This window comes from Balaenoptera borealis, assembly GCF_965194805.1.
Source record: "Balaenoptera borealis genome assembly, chromosome: 9".
NCBI lineage: Eukaryota > Metazoa > Chordata > Mammalia > Artiodactyla > Balaenopteridae > Balaenoptera > Balaenoptera borealis.
The window spans coordinates 79,781,825-79,804,189 of record NC_138873.1 but is presented as its reverse complement, the minus strand read 5'-3'; positions in this window follow the sequence as shown (position 1 = coordinate 79,804,189).

The following is a 22,365-nucleotide window of genomic DNA, read 5'->3' as shown; positions in this document are numbered from 1 at the left end:
TATAAGTGATATCATAGGATATAGGACTTTTGCTTTCCGACTTACCTCATGTTCTGTGATTATCTCCAAGATCATCTATGGTGCCTCAAAGAGCAGTGTTTCATTGTTTTCCATGGCTAGTATTCATTGTGTACATGGACCACTTCTTCTTTATCCTTTCATCTGTTGATGGACATTTTGGTTGCTTCACTGTCTTGTCTATTGTGAATAAGGCTGCAGTGCAACTTTTGCAGCCCGGGTCTTCATTCTGGTCTTCTCAGGTGAGAGGCCCATTGGTGCGCCTGCTGGATTGAATGGTACCTCAATTTTTCGTTTTCAACGCAGCTCCTTTCTGTTCTCATTATTAGCGTTTAACCCTTTTACATCTCACCAGCAGCTAGAGGGTACACAGTTCTCTAAAACCCCTTCAGCATTTATTGTTTGTAGACTTTTTGCCAATGGTCAGTCGACTGGTGTGAGTTGAAAACATTTTGTAGATTAGATTGCATGAGTCTAATACTTCCTGAGGTGGAGCGTTTATCCATTTTCCTTTCTTTAAAAAGAGAGTGAGTAAAACTTACCTCTTCATACTATCTTCTTGAAAATTTTGCCTGTTTTGAATTTTTTTTATCCATTCCCTACCTCAGCACAATTTTGAGGGCAGGTGTCTTTACAGCTCTGAGTCCTTGTGAATGGTAAGTGACCATTAGCAGTGGGTTAAAAGCTGCTCTTGTGGGAATCGGCCACAAGGCGGCAGCATTTCTCCTTTACCAAATCTGGTTACTAGGGCAACAGAGCCTTACTGGAAGTGGTGTTCTAGGTGGTAAATTAGAATGGAATGTGCGAGGAAAAAGCCCTTTAAGTTTATGTCTCATTACCTCTTGTTGGTATTTTGAACTTAATTTTTATTTTTTATCACAGCAAACTTGATTACAATGTTTTGTTTGTTCTAGGTGTGCAAGATGTGGTTCTTTCACACATATGCATATATCTATTCTTCTTCGGATCCTTTTCCCATGTAGGTTATGACACAATGTTGAGTAGTCTTCTCTTGGTATTGCGTAGGTCTTTGGTGATTATATATTTCACATGTGTTTGTATCTCTCTGTTAACCTCAATATGGTAATGTATCCAATCCTCACACCTTTCCATTTGGTGAACCATAAGTTTTTTTAATGAATCTATGATAGTGTTTCTCTGTGGAAATATCTTTGTATCATTTTTTAGGTAACACCTATATGTGATATGATAGGATATGTGTCTTTCGCTTTCTCACTTACTCCAAGTTGACTGATTACTTCTCGACTCATCTATGGTGCTGCAAATGGCATTGTTTCATTTTTTCACTAGCTCCTATTCCATCTGTACAGGTAGCAGTTCTTCTTTGTCCACCCATCTGTCGGTGGACTTTTTGGTTACTTCCATATCTTGGCTATTGTAATACTATGCAATGTAGATTTGCGTGCCTGTGTCCTTTCAGTTCTGTCTTCTTAGTTTATAGGTCCAAGAATAGGTCTGCTGGATCATATGGTAGCTGAATGTTTACCTTTTATAGGCAGCTCTATTCTGTTCTCCTTAGTGGCTTTTTCCAGGTTACATCCCACTTAAAGTGGAGGGTATGTATTTCTTCCCAGCACCTTCAGCATTTATTCTTTGTAGTTTTTGCTGATGGTTATTCTGAGTGGTGTGAGCTGATACCTCTTTGTGGTTGAATTTGCATGTGTCTCATAATGCGTTGAAGTTGAGCGTTAAGACATGTCCATTTTATTTTTCGAGCTGTGATTAGAGCTTATTACTTCAAAGTGTTTTCTTAAAGTATGTGTCACCATTTGAAATATTTTGGCCATTATCTCCCTCAAGACATTTTGAGGGCAGGTTTCATTTACAGCCCTGCAGTACTTGTTCATATGAAGTGACCATTAGCTCAGGCTTTAAACCTGCTTTTGCAGGTAACGGCCAGAGAGCGGCAGCCTTGCTACGTTCTCCATGCTGGTACTAGGGAAACAGACCTACCGGCCAGTGGTATTCTTCGGTTATAAATTAGAGTGCAATGTGCCCGGGTAAACCCACAAATGTTGATGTCTCCTTGCTTTTGTTTGTTTTTAAATTTAATTTATATTTATTATTAGAGTAATATTCCATTGTGTACGTGGACCACTTCTTCTTGGTGCATTCCTCGGTTGATGGACATTTTCATTGCTTCCAAGTGCTGGCTATGGTAAATATTGCTGGCGTACAGGTTTGCCCGCCTGTCACTTTTTCAGTCTCATTTTCTCAGGTGATAGGCCAAGCAGTGGTTGTGATTGATTGACTGGTAGCTCAATATTTCCCTTTTCAAAGCACCTACATTGTGTTTTCATTAGTGGCTCTTTACATACCCCCCCCTTACAACCGAGGGTACGCATTTCTCCACACTCCCTTCACCATTTATTTTTGGCAGCATTTTTCCTAATGGCCATTCTGACTGCTGTGAGCTGATAGGTTTTTGTAATATGGGTATGCATGTCATTAAAAATTTTTTAAATTCATCATATTCCTACGCCTTTTTCTTTTCTCTTAAAAGAAAAAACCGTGAGTACAATATAGCTCTTGAAACTGTCTTCTTCGAAGGTTGCCCTCTTTTGAATTTTTTGGTCGATTTTTGACCCCAGAAATTTTCTGGAGGGCAGGTGCCATTTACACAACTGCAAGTGGGTGAAAATTTAGTGACCTTTTGCAGTGGGTTCAAAGCTGCTGTTGTGGGAAACGGCCACAAGGAGGTAGCATTTCTCCATTCCCCAAGCTGGGTCCTAGGGCAGCAGAGCCTTTCTGGAAGTCATTGTCCTAGGTTGTAAATTAGAATGGAATTTGCCAGGAGAAATCCCCTTAAGTTTATGTCTCATTACTTCTTCTTGGTTTTTAAAATTTTTTTTAATCTGGGTAAAGTTTAGAATATTGTTTGTCCTAGGTGTACACAATCTGGTTCATTTGTACATTATGTATGTCTATTAATGTACAGATCCTCTTCCCATGTAAAATATTACAGTGTTCCGTCGACCTCCCTTGCTATATGTTCGGTCTTTTTGATACATGTATATAATATGTATTTGTATATGTATAGTAACACTAATCCTCATTTCTCAATTTCCCCCCTCCTTTCCTTTTAGATGAGCATAGTTTGTTTTGTTTTCTAAGCCTGTGAGTGTCTTTCTCTTTGGAAATATGTTCATCTGTGTCAGTTATTAGGTAATGCCATAAGTGATAATATAGGCTATAGGTCTTTTGCTTTCCGACCTACTTCATGTTTTGTGATTATCTCCAGGCTCATCTATGGTGCCCCAAAGAGTAGTGCTTCAAAGTTTTCCAAGGCTAATATTCCATTGTGTACATGGACCACTTCTTCTTGGTGCATTCCTCTGTTGATGGACATTTTCGTTGCTTCCAAGTGTTGCCTATGGTAAATATTGCTGGAGTGCAGGATTGCCAGCCTGTGATTTTTGATTTTCATTTTCTCAGGTGATAGACCCAGCAGTGGTTATGATTGATTGACTGGTATGGTAGCTCAACGTTTACCTTTTCAAGGCACCTCAATTGTGCTTTCATTTGTGGCTCTTACCACGTCCCCCTTAGAATCGAGGGTACGCATTGCTCCACAATCACATCAGCATTTATTTTTGGCAGCATTTTTGTTGATGGCCATTCTGACTGGTGTGAGCTGATAGGTTTTTGTAATTTGGGTTTACATGTCTGTAAAAATTCCTACAATTCATCATTTTTCCACGCCTTTTTGTTTTCTGTTAAAAGAAAAAAGAAAAAAAGTGTGAGTATAATATACCTCTTCAAATTTTCTTTTTGGAAGGTTGCACTCTAGAATTTTTGGGTTGATTTTCGACCTCAGTATTTTTTGGAGGGCAGGTGTCATTTACAGACCTGCAATTGGTGAATATTTAGTGACCTTTTGCAGTGGGTTTAAAACTGCTGTTGTGGGAAACGGCCACAAGGATGCAGCATTTCTCCATTCCCAAATCTGGGTACTAGGGCAGCACAGCCGTTCTGGAAGTCGTTTGCCTAGGTTGTAAATTTGAATGGAATGTGCCAGGAAAACCCCCCATAAGTTTATGTCTCATTACTCCTAGTTCGTTGTTTTAATTTTTTCAATTGGGGTAATGGTTAGAATGTTGCTTGTCCAAGGTGTACATCTACATATTCTATATACCTATTTATGTAGAGATCCTCTTCCCGTGTAAATTATTACACAGTGTTCCCTAAACCTTCCTTGCTATATGGTCGGTCTTTTTGATATATGTATATAATATGTATTTGTATACATATGGTAACGCTAATCTTCATTTATCCATTCCCCCCACCTTTCCTTTTAGATAAGCATAGTTTTTTTTTAATAAGTCTGTGATTGACTTTCTCTGTGGAATTATGTTCATTTGTGTCAGTTATTAGATAACACCTATAAGTGATATCATAGGATATAGGACTTTTGCTTTCCGACTTACCTCATGTTCTGTGATTATCTCCAAGATCATCTATGGTGCCTCAAAGAGCAGTGTTTCATTGTTTTCCATGGCTAGTATTCATTGTGTACATGGACCACTTCTTCTTTATCCTTTCATCTGTTGATGGACATTTTGGTTGCTTCACTGTCTTGTCTATTGTGAATAAGGCTGCAGTGCAACTTTTGCAGCCCGGGTCTTCATTCTGGTCTTCTCAGGTGAGAGGCCCATTGGTGCGCCTGCTGGATTGAATGGTACCTCAATTTTTCGTTTTCAACGCAGCTCCTTTCTGTTCTCATTATTAGCGTTTAACCCTTTTACATCTCACCAGCAGCTAGAGGGTACACAGTTCTCTAAAACCCCTTCAGTATTTATTGTTTGTAGACTTTTTGCCAATGGTCAGTCGACTGGTGTGAGTTGAAAACATTTTGTAGATTAGATTGCATGAGTCTAATACTTCCTGAGGTGGAGCGTTTATCCATTTTCCTTTCTTTAAAAAGAGAGTGAGTAAAACTTACCTCTTCATACTATCTTCTTGAAAATTTTGCCTGTTTTGAATTTTTTTTATCCATTCCCTACCTCAGCACAATTTTGAGGGCAGGTGTCTTTACAGCTCTGAGTCCTTGTGAATGGTAAGTGACCATTAGCAGTGGGTTAAAAGCTGCTCTTGTGGGAATCGGCCACAAGGCGGCAGCATTTCTCCTTTACCAAATCTGGTTACTAGGGCAACAGAGCCTTACTGGAAGTGGTGTTCTAGGTGGTAAATTAGAATGGAATGTGCGAGGAAAAAGCCCTTTAAGTTTATGTCTCATTACCTCTTGTTGGTATTTTGAACTTAATTTTTATTTTTTATCACAGCAAACTTGATTACAATGTTTTGTTTGTTCTAGTTGTGCAAGATGTGGTTCTTTCACACATATGCATATATCTATTCTTCTTCGGATCCTTTTCCCATGTAGGTTATGACACAATGTTGAGTAGTCTTCTCTTGGTATTGCGTAGGTCTTTGGTGATTATATATTTCACATGTGTTTGTATCTCTCTGTTAACCTCAATATGGTAATGTATCCAATCCTCACACCTTTCCATTTGGTGACCCATAAGTTTTTTTAATGAATCTATGATAGTGTTTCTCTGTGGAAATATCTTTGTATCATTTTTTAGGTAACACCTATATGTGATATGATAGGATATGTGTCTTTCGCTTTCTCACTTACTCCAAGTTGACTGATTACTTCTCGACTCATCTATGGTGCTGCAAATGGCATTGTTTCATTTTTTCACTAGCTCCTATTCCATCTGTACAGGTAGCAGTTCTTCTTTGTCCACCCATCTGTCGGTGGACTTTTTGGTTACTTCCATATCTTGGCTATTGTAATACTATGCAATGTAGATTTGCGTGCCTGTGTCCTTTCAGTTCTGTCTTCTTAGTTTATAGGTCCAAGAATAGGTCTGCTGGATCATATGGTAGCTGAATGTTTACCTTTTATAGGCAGCTCTATTCTGTTCTCCTTAGTGGCTTTTTCCAGGTTACATCCCACTTAAAGTGGAGGGTATGTATTTCTTCCCAGCACCTTCAGCATTTATTCTTTGTAGTTTTTGCTGATGGTTATTCTGAGTGGTGTGAGCTGATACCTCTTTGTGGTTGAATTTGCATGTGTCTCATAATGCGTTGAAGTTGAGCGTTAAGACATGTCCATTTTATTTTTCGAGCTGTGATTAGAGCTTATTACTTCAAAGTGTTTTCTTAAAGTATGTGTCACCATTTGAAATATTTTGGCCATTATCTCCCTCAAGACATTTTGAGGGCAGGTTTCATTTACAGCCCTGCAGTACTTGTTCATATGAAGTGACCATTAGCTCAGGCTTTAAACCTGCTTTTGCAGGTAACGGCCAGAGAGCGGCAGCCTTGCTACGTTCTCCATGCTGGTACTAGGGAAACAGACCTACCGGCCAGTGGTATTCTTCGGTTATAAATTAGAGTGCAATGTGCCCGGGTAAACCCACAAATGTTGATGTCTCCTTGCTTTTGTTTGTTTTTAAATTTAATTTATATTTATTATTAGAGTAATATTCCATTGTGTACGTGGACCACTTCTTCTTGGTGCATTCCTCGGTTGATGGACATTTTCATTGCTTCCAAGTGCTGGCTATGGTAAATATTGCTGGCGTACAGGTTTGCCCGCCTGTCACTTTTTCATTCTCATTTTCTCAGGTGATAGGCCAAGCAGTGGTTGTGATTGATTGACTGGTAGCTCAATATTTCCCTTTTCAAAGCACCTACATTGTGTTTTCATTAGTGGCTCTTTACATACCCCCCCCCCCTTACAACCGAGGGTACGCATTTCTCCACACTCCCTTCACCGTTTATTTTTGGCAGCATTTTTCCTAATGGCCATTCTGACTGCTGTGAGCTGATAGGTTTTTGTAATATGGGTATGCATGTCATTAAAAATTTTTTAAATTCATCATATTCCTACGCCTTTTTCTTTTCTCTTAAAAGAAAAAACCGTGAGTACAATATAGCTCTTGAAACTGTCTTCTTCGAAGGTTGCCCTCTTTTGAATTTTTTGGTCGATTTTTGACCCCAGAAATTTTCTGGAGGGCAGGTGCCATTTACACAACTGCAAGTGGGTGAAAATTTAGTGACCTTTTGCAGTGGGTTCAAAGCTGCTGTTGTGGGAAACGGCCACAAGGAGGTAGCATTTCTCCATTCCCCAAGCTGGGTCCTAGGGCAGCAGAGCCTTTCTGGAAGTCATTGTCCTAGGTTGTAAATTAGAATGGAATTTGCCAGGAGAAATCCCCTTAAGTTTATGTCTCATTACTTCTTCTTGGTTTTTAAAATTTTTTTTAATCTGGGTAAAGTTTAGAATATTGTTTGTCCTAGGTGTACACAATCTGGTCCATTTGTACATTATGTATGTCTATTAATGTACAGATCCTCTTCCCATGTAAAATATTACAGTGTTCCGTCGACCTCCCTTGCTATATGTTCGGTCTTTTTGATACATGTATATAATATGTATTTGTATATGTATAGTAACACTAATCCTCATTTCTCAATTTCCCCCCTCCTTTCCTTTTAGATGAGCATAGTTTGTTTTGTTTTCTAAGCCTGTGAGTGTCTTTCTCTTTGGAAATATGTTCATCTGTGTCAGTTATTAGGTAATGCCATAAGTGATAATATAGGCTATAGGTCTTTTGCTTTCCGACCTACTTCATGTTTTGTGATTATCTCCAGGCTCATCTATGGTGCCCCAAAGAGTAGTGCTTCAAAGTTTTCCAAGGCTAATATTCCATTGTGTACATGGACCACTTCTTCTTGGTGCATTCCTCTGTTGATGGACATTTTCGTTGCTTCCAAGTGTTGCCTATGGTAAATATTGCTGGAGTGCAGGATTGCCAGCCTGTGATTTTTGATTTTCATTTTCTCAGGTGATAGACCCAGCAGTGGTTATGATTGATTGACTGGTATGGTAGCTCAACGTTTACCTTTTCAAGGCACCTCAATTGTGCTTTCATTTGTGGCTCTTACCACGTCCCCCTTAGAATCGAGGGTACGCATTGCTCCACAATCACGTCAGCATTTATTTTTGGCAGCATTTTTGTTGATGGCCATTCTGACTGGTGTGAGCTGATAGGTTTTTGTAATTTGGGTTTACATGTCTGTAAAAATTCCTACAATTCATCATTTTTCCACGCCTTTTTCTTTTCTGTTAAAAGAAAAAAGAACAAAAGTGTGAGTATAATATACCTCTTCAAATTTTCTTTTTGGAAGGTTGCACTCTAGAATTTTTGGGTTGATTTTCGACCTCAGTATTTTTTGGAGGGCAGGTGTCATTTACAGACCTGCAATTGGTGAATATTTAGTGACCTTTTGCAGTGGGTTTAAAACTGCTGTTGTGGGAAACGGCCACAAGGATGCAGCATTTCTCCATTCCCAAATCTGGGTACTAGGGCAGCACAGCCGTTCTGGAAGTCGTTTGCCTAGGTTGTAAATTTGAATGGAATGTGCCAGGAAAACCCCCCATAAGTTTATGTCTCATTACTCCTAGTTCGTTGTTTTAATTTTTTCAATTGGGGTAATGGTTAGAATGTTGCTTGTCCAAGGTGTACATCTACATATTCTATATACCTATTTATGTAGAGATCCTCTTCCCGTGTAAATTATTACACAGTGTTCCCTAAACCTTCCTTGCTATATGGTCGGTCTTTTTGATATATGTATATAATATGTATTTGTATACATATGGTAACGCTAATCTTCATTTATCCATTCCCCCCACCTTTCCTTTTAGATAAGCATAGTTTTTTTTTAATAAGTCTGTGATTGACTTTCTCTGTGGAATTATGTTCATTTGTGTCAGTTATTAGATAACGCCTATAAGTGATATCATAGGATATAGGACTTTTGCTTTCCGACTTACCTCATGTTCTGTGATTATCTCCAAGATCATCTATGGTGCCTCAAAGAGCAGTGTTTCATTGTTTTCCATGGCTAGTATTCATTGTGTACATGGACCACTTCTTCTTTATCCTTTCATCTGTTGATGGACATTTTGGTTGCTTCACTGTCTTGTCTATTGTGAATAAGGCTGCAGTGCAACTTTTGCAGCCCGGGTCTTCATTCTGGTCTTCTCAGGTGAGAGGCCCATTGGTGCGCCTGCTGGATTGAATGGTACCTCAATTTTTCGTTTTCAACGCAGCTCCTTTCTGTTCTCATTATTAGCGTTTAACCCTTTTACATCTCACCAGCAGCTAGAGGGTACACAGTTCTCTAAAACCCCTTCAGCATTTATTGTTTGTAGACTTTTTGCCAATGGTCAGTCGACTGGTGTGAGTTGAAAACATTTTGTAGATTAGATTGCATGAGTCTAATACTTCCTGAGGTGGAGCGTTTATCCATTTTCCTTTCTTTAAAAAGAGAGTGAGTAAAACTTACCTCTTCATACTATCTTCTTGAAAATTTTGCCTGTTTTGAATTTTTTTTATCCATTCCCTACCTCAGCACAATTTTGAGGGCAGGTGTCTTTACAGCTCTGAGTCCTTGTGAATGGTAAGTGACCATTAGCAGTGGGTTAAAAGCTGCTCTTGTGGGAATCGGCCACAAGGCGGCAGCATTTCTCCTTTACCAAATCTGGTTACTAGGGCAACAGAGCCTTACTGGAAGTGGTGTTCTAGGTGGTAAATTAGAATGGAATGTGCGAGGAAAAAGCCCTTTAAGTTTATGTCTCATTACCTCTTGTTGGTATTTTGAACTTAATTTTTATTTTTTATCACAGCAAACTTGATTACAATGTTTTGTTTGTTCTAGTTGTGCAAGATGTGGTTCTTTCACACATATGCATATATCTATTCTTCTTCGGATCCTTTTCCCATGTAGGTTATGACACAATGTTGAGTAGTCTTCTCTTGGTATTGCGTAGGTCTTTGGTGATTATATATTTCACATGTGTTTGTATCTCTCTGTTAACCTCAATATGGTAATGTATCCAATCCTCACACCTTTCCATTTGGTGACCCATAAGTTTTTTTAATGAATCTATGATAGTGTTTCTCTGTGGAAATATCTTTGTATCATTTTTTAGGTAACACCTATATGTGATATGATAGGATATGTGTCTTTCGCTTTCTCACTTACTCCAAGTTGACTGATTACTTCTCGACTCATCTATGGTGCTGCAAATGGCATTGTTTCATTTTTTCACTAGCTCCTATTCCATCTGTACAGGTAGCAGTTCTTCTTTGTCCACCCATCTGTCGGTGGACTTTTTGGTTACTTCCATATCTTGGCTATTGTAATACTATGCAATGTAGATTTGCGTGCCTGTGTCCTTTCAGTTCTGTCTTCTTAGTTTATAGGTCCAAGAATAGGTCTGCTGGATCATATGGTAGCTGAATGTTTACCTTTTATAGGCAGCTCTATTCTGTTCTCCTTAGTGGCTTTTTCCAGGTTACATCCCACTTAAAGTGGAGGGTATGTATTTCTTCCCAGCACCTTCAGCATTTATTCTTTGTAGTTTTTGCTGATGGTTATTCTGAGTGGTGTGAGCTGATACCTCTTTGTGGTTGAATTTGCATGTGTCTCATAATGCGTTGAAGTTGAGCGTTAAGACATGTCCATTTTATTTTTCGAGCTGTGATTAGAGCTTATTACTTCAAAGTGTTTTCTTAAAGTATGTGTCACCATTTGAAATATTTTGGCCATTATCTCCCTCAAGACATTTTGAGGGCAGGTTTCATTTACAGCCCTGCAGTACTTGTTCATATGAAGTGACCATTAGCTCAGGCTTTAAACCTGCTTTTGCAGGTAACGGCCAGAGAGCGGCAGCCTTGCTACGTTCTCCATGCTGGTACTAGGGAAACAGACCTACCGGCCAGTGGTATTCTTCGGTTATAAATTAGAGTGCAATGTGCCCGGGTAAACCCACAAATGTTGATGTCTCCTTGCTTTTGTTTGTTTTTAAATTTAATTTATATTTATTATTAGAGTAATATTCCATTGTGTACGTGGACCACTTCTTCTTGGTGCATTCCTCGGTTGATGGACATTTTCATTGCTTCCAAGTGCTGGCTATGGTAAATATTGCTGGCGTACAGGTTTGCCCGCCTGTCACTTTTTCATTCTCATTTTCTCAGGTGATAGGCCAAGCAGTGGTTGTGATTGATTGACTGGTAGCTCAATATTTCCCTTTTCAAAGCACCTACATTGTGTTTTCATTAGTGGCTCTTTACATACCCCCCCCCCTTACAACCGAGGGTACGCATTTCTCCACACTCCCTTCACCGTTTATTTTTGGCAGCATTTTTCCTAATGGCCATTCTGACTGCTGTGAGCTGATAGGTTTTTGTAATATGGGTATGCATGTCATTAAAAATTTTTTAAATTCATCATATTCCTACGCCTTTTTCTTTTCTCTTAAAAGAAAAAACCGTGAGTACAATATAGCTCTTGAAACTGTCTTCTTCGAAGGTTGCCCTCTTTTGAATTTTTTGGTCGATTTTTGACCCCAGAAATTTTCTGGAGGGCAGGTGCCATTTACACAACTGCAAGTGGGTGAAAATTTAGTGACCTTTTGCAGTGGGTTCAAAGCTGCTGTTGTGGGAAACGGCCACAAGGAGGTAGCATTTCTCCATTCCCCAAGCTGGGTCCTAGGGCAGCAGAGCCTTTCTGGAAGTCATTGTCCTAGGTTGTAAATTAGAATGGAATTTGCCAGGAGAAATCCCCTTAAGTTTATGTCTCATTACTTCTTCTTGGTTTTTAAAATTTTTTTTAATCTGGGTAAAGTTTAGAATATTGTTTGTCCTAGGTGTACACAATCTGGTCCATTTGTACATTATGTATGTCTATTAATGTACAGATCCTCTTCCCATGTAAAATATTACAGTGTTCCGTCGACCTCCCTTGCTATATGTTCGGTCTTTTTGATACATGTATATAATATGTATTTGTATATGTATAGTAACACTAATCCTCATTTCTCAATTTCCCCCCTCCTTTCCTTTTAGATGAGCATAGTTTGTTTTGTTTTCTAAGCCTGTGAGTGTCTTTCTCTTTGGAAATATGTTCATCTGTGTCAGTTATTAGGTAATGCCATAAGTGATAATATAGGCTATAGGTCTTTTGCTTTCCGACCTACTTCATGTTTTGTGATTATCTCCAGGCTCATCTATGGTGCCCCAAAGAGTAGTGCTTCAAAGTTTTCCAAGGCTAATATTCCATTGTGTACATGGACCACTTCTTCTTGGTGCATTCCTCTGTTGATGGACATTTTCGTTGCTTCCAAGTGTTGCCTATGGTAAATATTGCTGGAGTGCAGGATTGCCAGCCTGTGATTTTTGATTTTCATTTTCTCAGGTGATAGACCCAGCAGTGGTTATGATTGATTGACTGGTATGGTAGCTCAACGTTTACCTTTTCAAGGCACCTCAATTGTGCTTTCATTTGTGGCTCTTACCACGTCCCCCTTAGAATCGAGGGTACGCATTGCTCCACAATCACGTCAGCATTTATTTTTGGCAGCATTTTTGTTGATGGCCATTCTGACTGGTGTGAGCTGATAGGTTTTTGTAATTTGGGTTTACATGTCTGTAAAAATTCCTACAATTCATCATTTTTCCACGCCTTTTTGTTTTCTGTTAAAAGAAAAAAGAAAAAAAGTGTGAGTATAATATACCTCTTCAAATTTTCTTTTTGGAAGGTTGCACTCTAGAATTTTTGGGTTGATTTTCGACCTCAGTATTTTTTGGAGGGCAGGTGTCATTTACAGACCTGCAATTGGTGAATATTTAGTGACCTTTTGCAGTGGGTTTAAAACTGCTGTTGTGGGAAACGGCCACAAGGATGCAGCATTTCTCCATTCCCAAATCTGGGTACTAGGGCAGCACAGCCGTTCTGGAAGTCGTTTGCCTAGGTTGTAAATTTGAATGGAATGTGCCAGGAAAACCCCCCATAAGTTTATGTCTCATTACTCCTAGTTCGTTGTTTTAATTTTTTCAATTGGGGTAATGGTTAGAATGTTGCTTGTCCAAGGTGTACATCTACATATTCTATATACCTATTTATGTAGAGATCCTCTTCCCGTGTAAATTATTACACAGTGTTCCCTAAACCTTCCTTGCTATATGGTCGGTCTTTTTGATATATGTATATAATATGTATTTGTATACATATGGTAACGCTAATCTTCATTTATCCATTCCCCCCACCTTTCCTTTTAGATAAGCACAGTTTTTTTTTAATAAGTCTGTGATTGACTTTCTCTGTGGAATTATGTTCATTTGTGTCAGTTATTAGATAACGCCTATAAGTGATATCATAGGATATAGGACTTTTGCTTTCCGACTTACCTCATGTTCTGTGATTATCTCCAAGATCATCTATGGTGCCTCAAAGAGCAGTGTTTCATTGTTTTCCATGGCTAGTATTCATTGTGTACATGGACCACTTCTTCTTTATCCTTTCATCTGTTGATGGACATTTTGGTTGCTTCACTGTCTTGTCTATTGTGAATAAGGCTGCAGTGCAACTTTTGCAGCCCGGGTCTTCATTCTGGTCTTCTCAGGTGAGAGGCCCATTGGTGCGCCTGCTGGATTGAATGGTACCTCAATTTTTCGTTTTCAACGCAGCTCCTTTCTGTTCTCATTATTAGCGTTTAACCCTTTTACATCTCACCAGCAGCTAGAGGGTACACAGTTCTCTAAAACCCCTTCAGCATTTATTGTTTGTAGACTTTTTGCCAATGGTCAGTCGACTGGTGTGAGTTGAAAACATTTTGTAGATTAGATTGCATGAGTCTAATACTTCCTGAGGTGGAGCGTTTATCCATTTTCCTTTCTTTAAAAAGAGAGTGAGTAAAACTTACCTCTTCATACTATCTTCTTGAAAATTTTGCCTGTTTTGAATTTTTTTTATCCATTCCCTACCTCAGCACAATTTTGAGGGCAGGTGTCTTTACAGCTCTGAGTCCTTGTGAATGGTAAGTGACCATTAGCAGTGGGTTAAAAGCTGCTCTTGTGGGAATCGGCCACAAGGCGGCAGCATTTCTCCTTTACCAAATCTGGTTACTAGGGCAACAGAGCCTTACTGGAAGTGGTGTTCTAGGTGGTAAATTAGAATGGAATGTGCGAGGAAAAAGCCCTTTAAGTTTATGTCTCATTACCTCTTGTTGGTATTTTGAACTTAATTTTTATTTTTTATCACAGCAAACTTGATTACAATGTTTTGTTTGTTCTAGGTGTGCAAGATGTGGTTCTTTCACACATATGCATATATCTATTCTTCTTCGGATCCTTTTCCCATGTAGGTTATGACACAATGTTGAGTAGTCTTCTCTTGGTATTGCGTAGGTCTTTGGTGATTATATATTTCACATGTGTTTGTATCTCTCTGTTAACCTCAATATGGTAATGTATCCAATCCTCACACCTTTCCATTTGGTGACCCATAAGTTTTTTTAATGAATCTATGATAGTGTTTCTCTGTGGAAATATCTTTGTATCATTTTTTAGGTAACACCTATATGTGATATGATAGGATATGTGTCTTTCGCTTTCTCACTTACTCCAAGTTGACTGATTACTTCTCGACTCATCTATGGTGCTGCAAATGGCATTGTTTCATTTTTTCACTAGCTCCTATTCCATCTGTACAGGTAGCAGTTCTTCTTTGTCCACCCATCTGTCGGTGGACTTTTTGGTTACTTCCATATCTTGGCTATTGTAATACTATGCAATGTAGATTTGCGTGCCTGTGTCCTTTCAGTTCTGTCTTCTTAGTTTATAGGTCCAAGAATAGGTCTGCTGGATCATATGGTAGCTGAATGTTTACCTTTTATAGGCAGCTCTATTCTGTTCTCCTTAGTGGCTTTTTCCAGGTTACATCCCACTTAAAGTGGAGGGTATGTATTTCTTCCCAGCACCTTCAGCATTTATTCTTTGTAGTTTTTGCTGATGGTTATTCTGAGTGGTGTGAGCTGATACCTCTTTGTGGTTGAATTTGCATGTGTCTCATAATGCGTTGAAGTTGAGCGTTAAGACATGTCCATTTTATTTTTCGAGCTGTGATTAGAGCTTATTACTTCAAAGTGTTTTCTTAAAGTATGTGTCACCATTTGAAATATTTTGGCCATTATCTCCCTCAAGACATTTTGAGGGCAGGTTTCATTTACAGCCCTGCAGTACTTGTTCATATGAAGTGACCATTAGCTCAGGCTTTAAACCTGCTTTTGCAGGTAACGGCCAGAGAGCGGCAGCCTTGCTACGTTCTCCATGCTGGTACTAGGGAAACAGACCTACCGGCCAGTGGTATTCTTCGGTTATAAATTAGAGTGCAATGTGCCCGGGTAAACCCACAAATGTTGATGTCTCCTTGCTTTTGTTTGTTTTTAAATTTAATTTATATTTATTATTAGAGTAATATTCCATTGTGTACGTGGACCACTTCTTCTTGGTGCATTCCTCGGTTGATGGACATTTTCATTGCTTCCAAGTGCTGGCTATGGTAAATATTGCTGGCGTACAGGTTTGCCCGCCTGTCACTTTTTCAGTCTCATTTTCTCAGGTGATAGGCCAAGCAGTGGTTGTGATTGATTGACTGGTAGCTCAATATTTCCCTTTTCAAAGCACCTACTTTGTGTTTTCATTAGTGGCTCTTTACATGCCCCCCCCCCTACAACCGAGGGTACGCATTTCTCCACACTCCCTTCACCGTTTATTTTTGGCAGCATTTTTCCTAATGGCCATTCTGACTGCTGTGAGCTGATAGGTTTTTGTAATATGGGTATGCATGTCATTAAAAATTTTTTAAATTCATCATATTCCTACGCCTTTTTCTTTTCTCTTAAAAGAAAAAACCGTGAGTACAATATAGCTCTTGAAACTGTCTTCTTCGAAGGTTGCCCTCTTTTGAATTTTTTGGTCGATTTTTGACCCCAGAAATTTTCTGGAGGGCAGGTGCCATTTACAGAACTGCAAGTGGGTGAAAATTTAGTGACCTTTTGCAGTGGGTTCAAAGCTGCTGTTGTGGGAAACGGCCACAAGGAGGTAGCATTTCTCCATTCCCCAAGCTGGGTCCTAGGGCAGCAGAGCCTTTCTGGAAGTCATTGTCCTAGGTTGTAAATTAGAATGGAATTTGCCAGGAGAAATCCCCTTAAGTTTATGTCTCATTACTTCTTCTTGGTTTTTAAAATTTTTTTTAATCTGGGTAAAGTTTAGAATATTGTTTGTCCTAGGTGTACACAATCTGGTTCATTTGTACATTATGTATGTCTATTAATGTACAGATCCTCTTCCCATGTAAAATATTACAGTGTTCCGTCGACCTCCCTTGCTATATGTTCGGTCTTTTTGATACATGTATATAATATGTATTTGTATATGTATAGTAACACTAATCCTCATTTCTCAATTTCCCCCCTCCTTTCCTTTTAGATGAGCATAGTTTGTTTTGTTTTCTAAGCCTGTGAGTGTCTTTCTCTTTGGAAATATGTTCATCTGTGTCAGTTATTAGGTAATGCCATAAGTGATAATATAGGCTATAGGTCTTTTGCTTTCCGACCTACTTCATGTTTTGTGATTATCTCCAGGCTCATCTATGGTGCCCCAAAGAGTAGTGCTTCAAAGTTTTCCAAGGCTAATATTCCATTGTGTACATGGACCACTTCTTCTTGGTGCATTCCTCTGTTGATGGACATTTTCGTTGCTTCCAAGTGTTGCCTATGGTAAATATTGCTGGAGTGCAGGATTGCCAGCCTGTGATTTTTGATTTTCATTTTCTCAGGTGATAGACCCAGCAGTGGTTATGATTGATTGACTGGTATGGTAGCTCAACGTTTACCTTTTCAAGGCACCTCAATTGTGCTTTCATTTGTGGCTCTTACCATGTCCCCCTTAGAATCGAGGGTACGCATTGCTCCACAATCACGTCAGCATTTATTTTTGGCAGCATTTTTGTTGATGGCCATTCTGACTGGTGTGAGCTGATAGGTTTTTGTAATTTGGGTTTACATGTCTGTAAAAATTCCTACAATTCATCATTTTTCCACGCCTTTTTGTTTTCTGTTAAAAGAAAAAAGAAAAAAAGTGTGAGTATAATATACCTCTTCAAATTTTCTTTTTGGAAGGTTGCACTCTAGAATTTTTGGGTTGATTTTCGACCTCAGTATTTTTTGGAGGGCAGGTGTCATTTACAGACCTGCAATTGGTGAATATTTAGTGACCTTTTGCAGTGGGTTTAAAACTGCTGTTGTGGGAAACGGCCACAAGGATGCAGCATTTCTCCATTCCCAAATCTGGGTACTAGGGCAGCACAGCCGTTCTGGAAGTCGTTTGCCTAGGTTGTAAATTTGAATGGAATGTGCCAGGAAAACCCCCCATAAGTTTATGTCTCATTACTCCTAGTTCGTTGTTTTAATTTTTTCAATTGGGGTAATGGTTAGAATGTTGCTTGTCCAAGGTGTACATCTACATACTCTATATACCTATTTATGTAGAGATCCTCTTCCCGTGTAAATTATTACACAGTGTTCCCTAAACCTTCCTTGCTATATGGTCGGTCTTTTTGATATATGTATATAATATGTATTTGTATACATATGGTAACGCTAATCTTCATTTATCCATTCCCCCCACCTTTCCTTTTAGATAAGCATAGTTTTTTTTTAATAAGTCTGTGATTGACTTTCTCTGTGGAATTATGTTCATTTGTGTCAGTTATTAGATAACGCCTATAAGTGATATCATAGGATATAGGACTTTTGCTTTCCGACTTACCTCATGTTCTGTGATTATCTCCAAGATCATCTATGGTGCCTCAAAGAGCAGTGTTTCATTGTTTTCCATGGCTAGTATTCATTGTGTACATGGACCACTTCTTCTTTATCCTTTCATCTGTTGATGGACATTTTGGTTGCTTCACTGTCTTGTCTATTGTGAATAAGGCTGCAGTGCAACTTTTGCAGCCCGGGTCTTCATTCTGGTCTTCTCAGGTGAGAGGCCCATTGGTGCGCCTGCTGGATTGAATGGTACCTCAATTTTTCGTTTTCAACGCAGCTCCTTTCTGTTCTCATTATTAGCGTTTAACCCTTTTACATCTCACCAGCAGCTAGAGGGTACAGAGTTCTCTAAAACCCCTTCAGCATTTATTGTTTGTAGACTTTTTGCCAATGGTCAGTCGACTGGTGTGAGTTGAAAACATTTTGTAGATTAGATTGCATGAGTCTAATACTTCCTGAGGTGGAGCGTTTATCCATTTTCCTTTCTTTAAAAAGAGAGTGAGTAAAACTTACCTCTTCATACTATCTTCTTGAAAATTTTGCCTGTTTTGAATTTTTTTTATCCATTCCCTACCTCAGCACAATTTTGAGGGCAGGTGTCTTTACAGCTCTGAGTCCTTGTGAATGGTAAGTGACCATTAGCAGTGGGTTAAAAGCTGCTCTTGTGGGAATCGGCCACAAGGCGGCAGCATTTCTCCTTTACCAAATCTGGTTACTAGGGCAACAGAGCCTTACTGGAAGTGGTGTTCTAGGTGGTAAATTAGAATGGAATGTGCGAGGAAAAAGCCCTTTAAGTTTATGTCTCATTACCTCTTGTTGGTATTTTGAACTTAATTTTTATTTTTTATCACAGCAAACTTGATTACAATGTTTTGTTTGTTCTAGGTGTGCAAGATGTGGTTCTTTCACACATATGCATATATCTATTCTTCTTCGGATCCTTTTCCCATGTAGGTTATGACACAATGTTGAGTAGTCTTCTCTTGGTATTGCGTAGGTCTTTGGTGATTATATATTTCACATGTGTTTGTATCTCTCTGTTAACCTCAATATGGTAATGTATCCAATCCTCACACCTTTCCATTTGGTGAACCATAAGTTTTTTTAATGAATCTATGATAGTGTTTCTCTGTGGAAATATCTTTGTATCATTTTTTAGGTAACACCTATATGTGATATGATAGGATATGTGTCTTTCGCTTTCTCACTTACTCCAAGTTGACTGATTACTTCTCGACTCATCTATGGTGCTGCAAATGGCATTGTTTCATTTTTTCACTAGCTCCTATTCCATCTGTACAGGTAGCAGTTCTTCTTTGTCCACCCATCTGTCGGTGGACTTTTTGGTTACTTCCATATCTTGGCTATTGTAATACTATGCAATGTAGATTTGCGTGCCTGTGTCCTTTCAGTTCTGTCTTCTTAGTTTATAGGTCCAAGAATAGGTCTGCTGGATCATATGGTAGCTGAATGTTTACCTTTTATAGGCAGCTCTATTCTGTTCTCCTTAGTGGCTTTTTCCAGGTTACATCCCACTTAAAGTGGAGGGTATGTATTTCTTCCCAGCACCTTCAGCATTTATTCTTTGTAGTTTTTGCTGATGGTTATTCTGAGTGGTGTGAGCTGATACCTCTTTGTGGTTGAATTTGCATGTGTCTCATAATGCGTTGAAGTTGAGCGTTAAGACATGTCCATTTTATTTTTCGAGCTGTGATTAGAGCTTATTACTTCAAAGTGTTTTCTTAAAGTATGTGTCACCATTTGAAATATTTTGGCCATTATCTCCCTCAAGACATTTTGAGGGCAGGTTTCATTTACAGCCCTGCAGTACTTGTTCATATGAAGTGACCATTAGCTCAGGCTTTAAACCTGCTTTTGCAGGTAACGGCCAGAGAGCGGCAGCCTTTCTACGTTCTCCATGCTGGTACTAGGGAAACAGACCTACCGGCCAGTGGTATTCTTCGGTTATAAATTAGAGTGCAATGTGCCCGGGTAAACCCACAAATGTTGATGTCTCCTTGCTTTTGTTTGTTTTTAAATTTAATTTATATTTATTATTAGAGTAATATTCCATTGTGTACGTGGACCACTTCTTCTTGGTGCATTCCTCGGTTGATGGACATTTTCATTGCTTCCAAGTGCTGGCTATGGTAAATATTGCTGGCGTACAGGTTTGCCCGCCTGTCACTTTTTCAGTCTCATTTTCTCAGGTGATAGGCCAAGCAGTGGTTGTGATTGATTGACTGGTAGCTCAATATTTCCCTTTTCAAAGCACCTACTTTGTGTTTTCATTAGTGGCTCTTTACATGCCCCCCCCCCTACAACCGAGGGTACGCATTTCTCCACACTCCCTTCACCGTTTATTTTTGGCAGCATTTTTCCTAATGGCCATTCTGACTGCTGTGAGCTGATAGGTTTTTGTAATATGGGTATGCATGTCATTAAAAATTTTTTAAATTCATCATATTCCTACGCCTTTTTCTTTTCTCTTAAAAGAAAAAACCGTGAGTACAATATAGCTCTTGAAACTGTCTTCTTCGAAGGTTGCCCTCTTTTGAATTTTTTGGTCGATTTTTGACCCCAGAAATTTTCTGGAGGGCAGGTGCCATTTACAGAACTGCAAGTGGGTGAAAATTTAGTGACCTTTTGCAGTGGGTTCAAAGCTGCTGTTGTGGGAAACGGCCACAAGGAGGTAGCATTTCTCCATTCCCCAAGCTGGGTCCTAGGGCAGCAGAGCCTTTCTGGAAGTCATTGTCCTAGGTTGTAAATTAGAATGGAATTTGCCAGGAGAAATCCCCTTAAGTTTATGTCTCATTACTTCTTCTTGGTTTTTAAAATTTTTTTTAATCTGGGTAAAGTTTAGAATATTGTTTGTCCTAGGTGTACACAATCTGGTTCATTTGTACATTATGTATGTCTATTAATGTACAGATCCTCTTCCCATGTAAAATATTACAGTGTTCCGTCGACCTCCCTTGCTATATGTTCGGTCTTTTTGATACATGTATATAATATGTATTTGTATATGTATAGTAACACTAATCCTCATTTCTCAATTTCCCCCCTCCTTTCCTTTTAGATGAGCATAGTTTGTTTTGTTTTCTAAGCCTGTGAGTGTCTTTCTCTTTGGAAATATGTTCATCTGTGTCAGTTATTAGGTAATGCCATAAGTGATAATATAGGCTATAGGTCTTTTGCTTTCCGACCTACTTCATGTTTTGTGATTATCTCCAGGCTCATCTATGGTGCCCCAAAGAGTAGTGCTTCAAAGTTTTCCAAGGCTAATATTCCATTGTGTACATGGACCACTTCTTCTTGGTGCATTCCTCTGTTGATGGACATTTTCGTTGCTTCCAAGTGTTGCCTATGGTAAATATTGCTGGAGTGCAGGATTGCCAGCCTGTGATTTTTGATTTTCATTTTCTCAGGTGATAGACCCAGCAGTGGTTATGATTGATTGACTGGTATGGTAGCTCAACGTTTACCTTTTCAAGGCACCTCAATTGTGCTTTCATTTGTGGCTCTTACCATGTCCCCCTTAGAATCGAGGGTACGCATTGCTCCACAATCACGTCAGCATTTATTTTTGGCAGCATTTTTGTTGATGGCCATTCTGACTGGTGTGAGCTGATAGGTTTTTGTAATTTGGGTTTACATGTCTGTAAAAATTCCTACAATTCATCATTTTTCCACGCCTTTTTGTTTTCTGTTAAAAGAAAAAAGAAAAAAAGTGTGAGTATAATATACCTCTTCAAATTTTCTTTTTGGAAGGTTGCACTCTAGAATTTTTGGGTTGATTTTCGACCTCAGTATTTTTTGGAGGGCAGGTGTCATTTACAGACCTGCAATTGGTGAATATTTAGTGACCTTTTGCAGTGGGTTTAAAACTGCTGTTGTGGGAAACGGCCACAAGGATGCAGCATTTCTCCATTCCCAAATCTGGGTACTAGGGCAGCACAGCCGTTCTGGAAGTCGTTTGCCTAGGTTGTAAATTTGAATGGAATGTGCCAGGAAAACCCCCCATAAGTTTATGTCTCATTACTCCTAGTTCGTTGTTTTAATTTTTTCAATTGGGGTAATGGTTAGAATGTTGCTTGTCCAAGGTGTACATCTACATACTCTATATACCTATTTATGTAGAGATCCTCTTCCCGTGTAAATTATTACACAGTGTTCCCTAAACCTTCCTTGCTATATGGTCGGTCTTTTTGATATATGTATATAATATGTATTTGTATACATATGGTAACGCTAATCTTCATTTATCCATTCCCCCCACCTTTCCTTTTAGATAAGCATAGTTTTTTTTTAATAAGTCTGTGATTGACTTTCTCTGTGGAATTATGTTCATTTGTGTCAGTTATTAGATAACGCCTATAAGTGATATCATAGGATATAGGACTTTTGCTTTCCGACTTACCTCATGTTCTGTGATTATCTCCAAGATCATCTATGGTGCCTCAAAGAGCAGTGTTTCATTGTTTTCCATGGCTAGTATTCATTGTGTACATGGACCACTTCTTCTTTATCCTTTCATCTGTTGATGGACATTTTGGTTGCTTCACTGTCTTGTCTATTGTGAATAAGGCTGCAGTGCAACTTTTGCAGCCCGGGTCTTCATTCTGGTC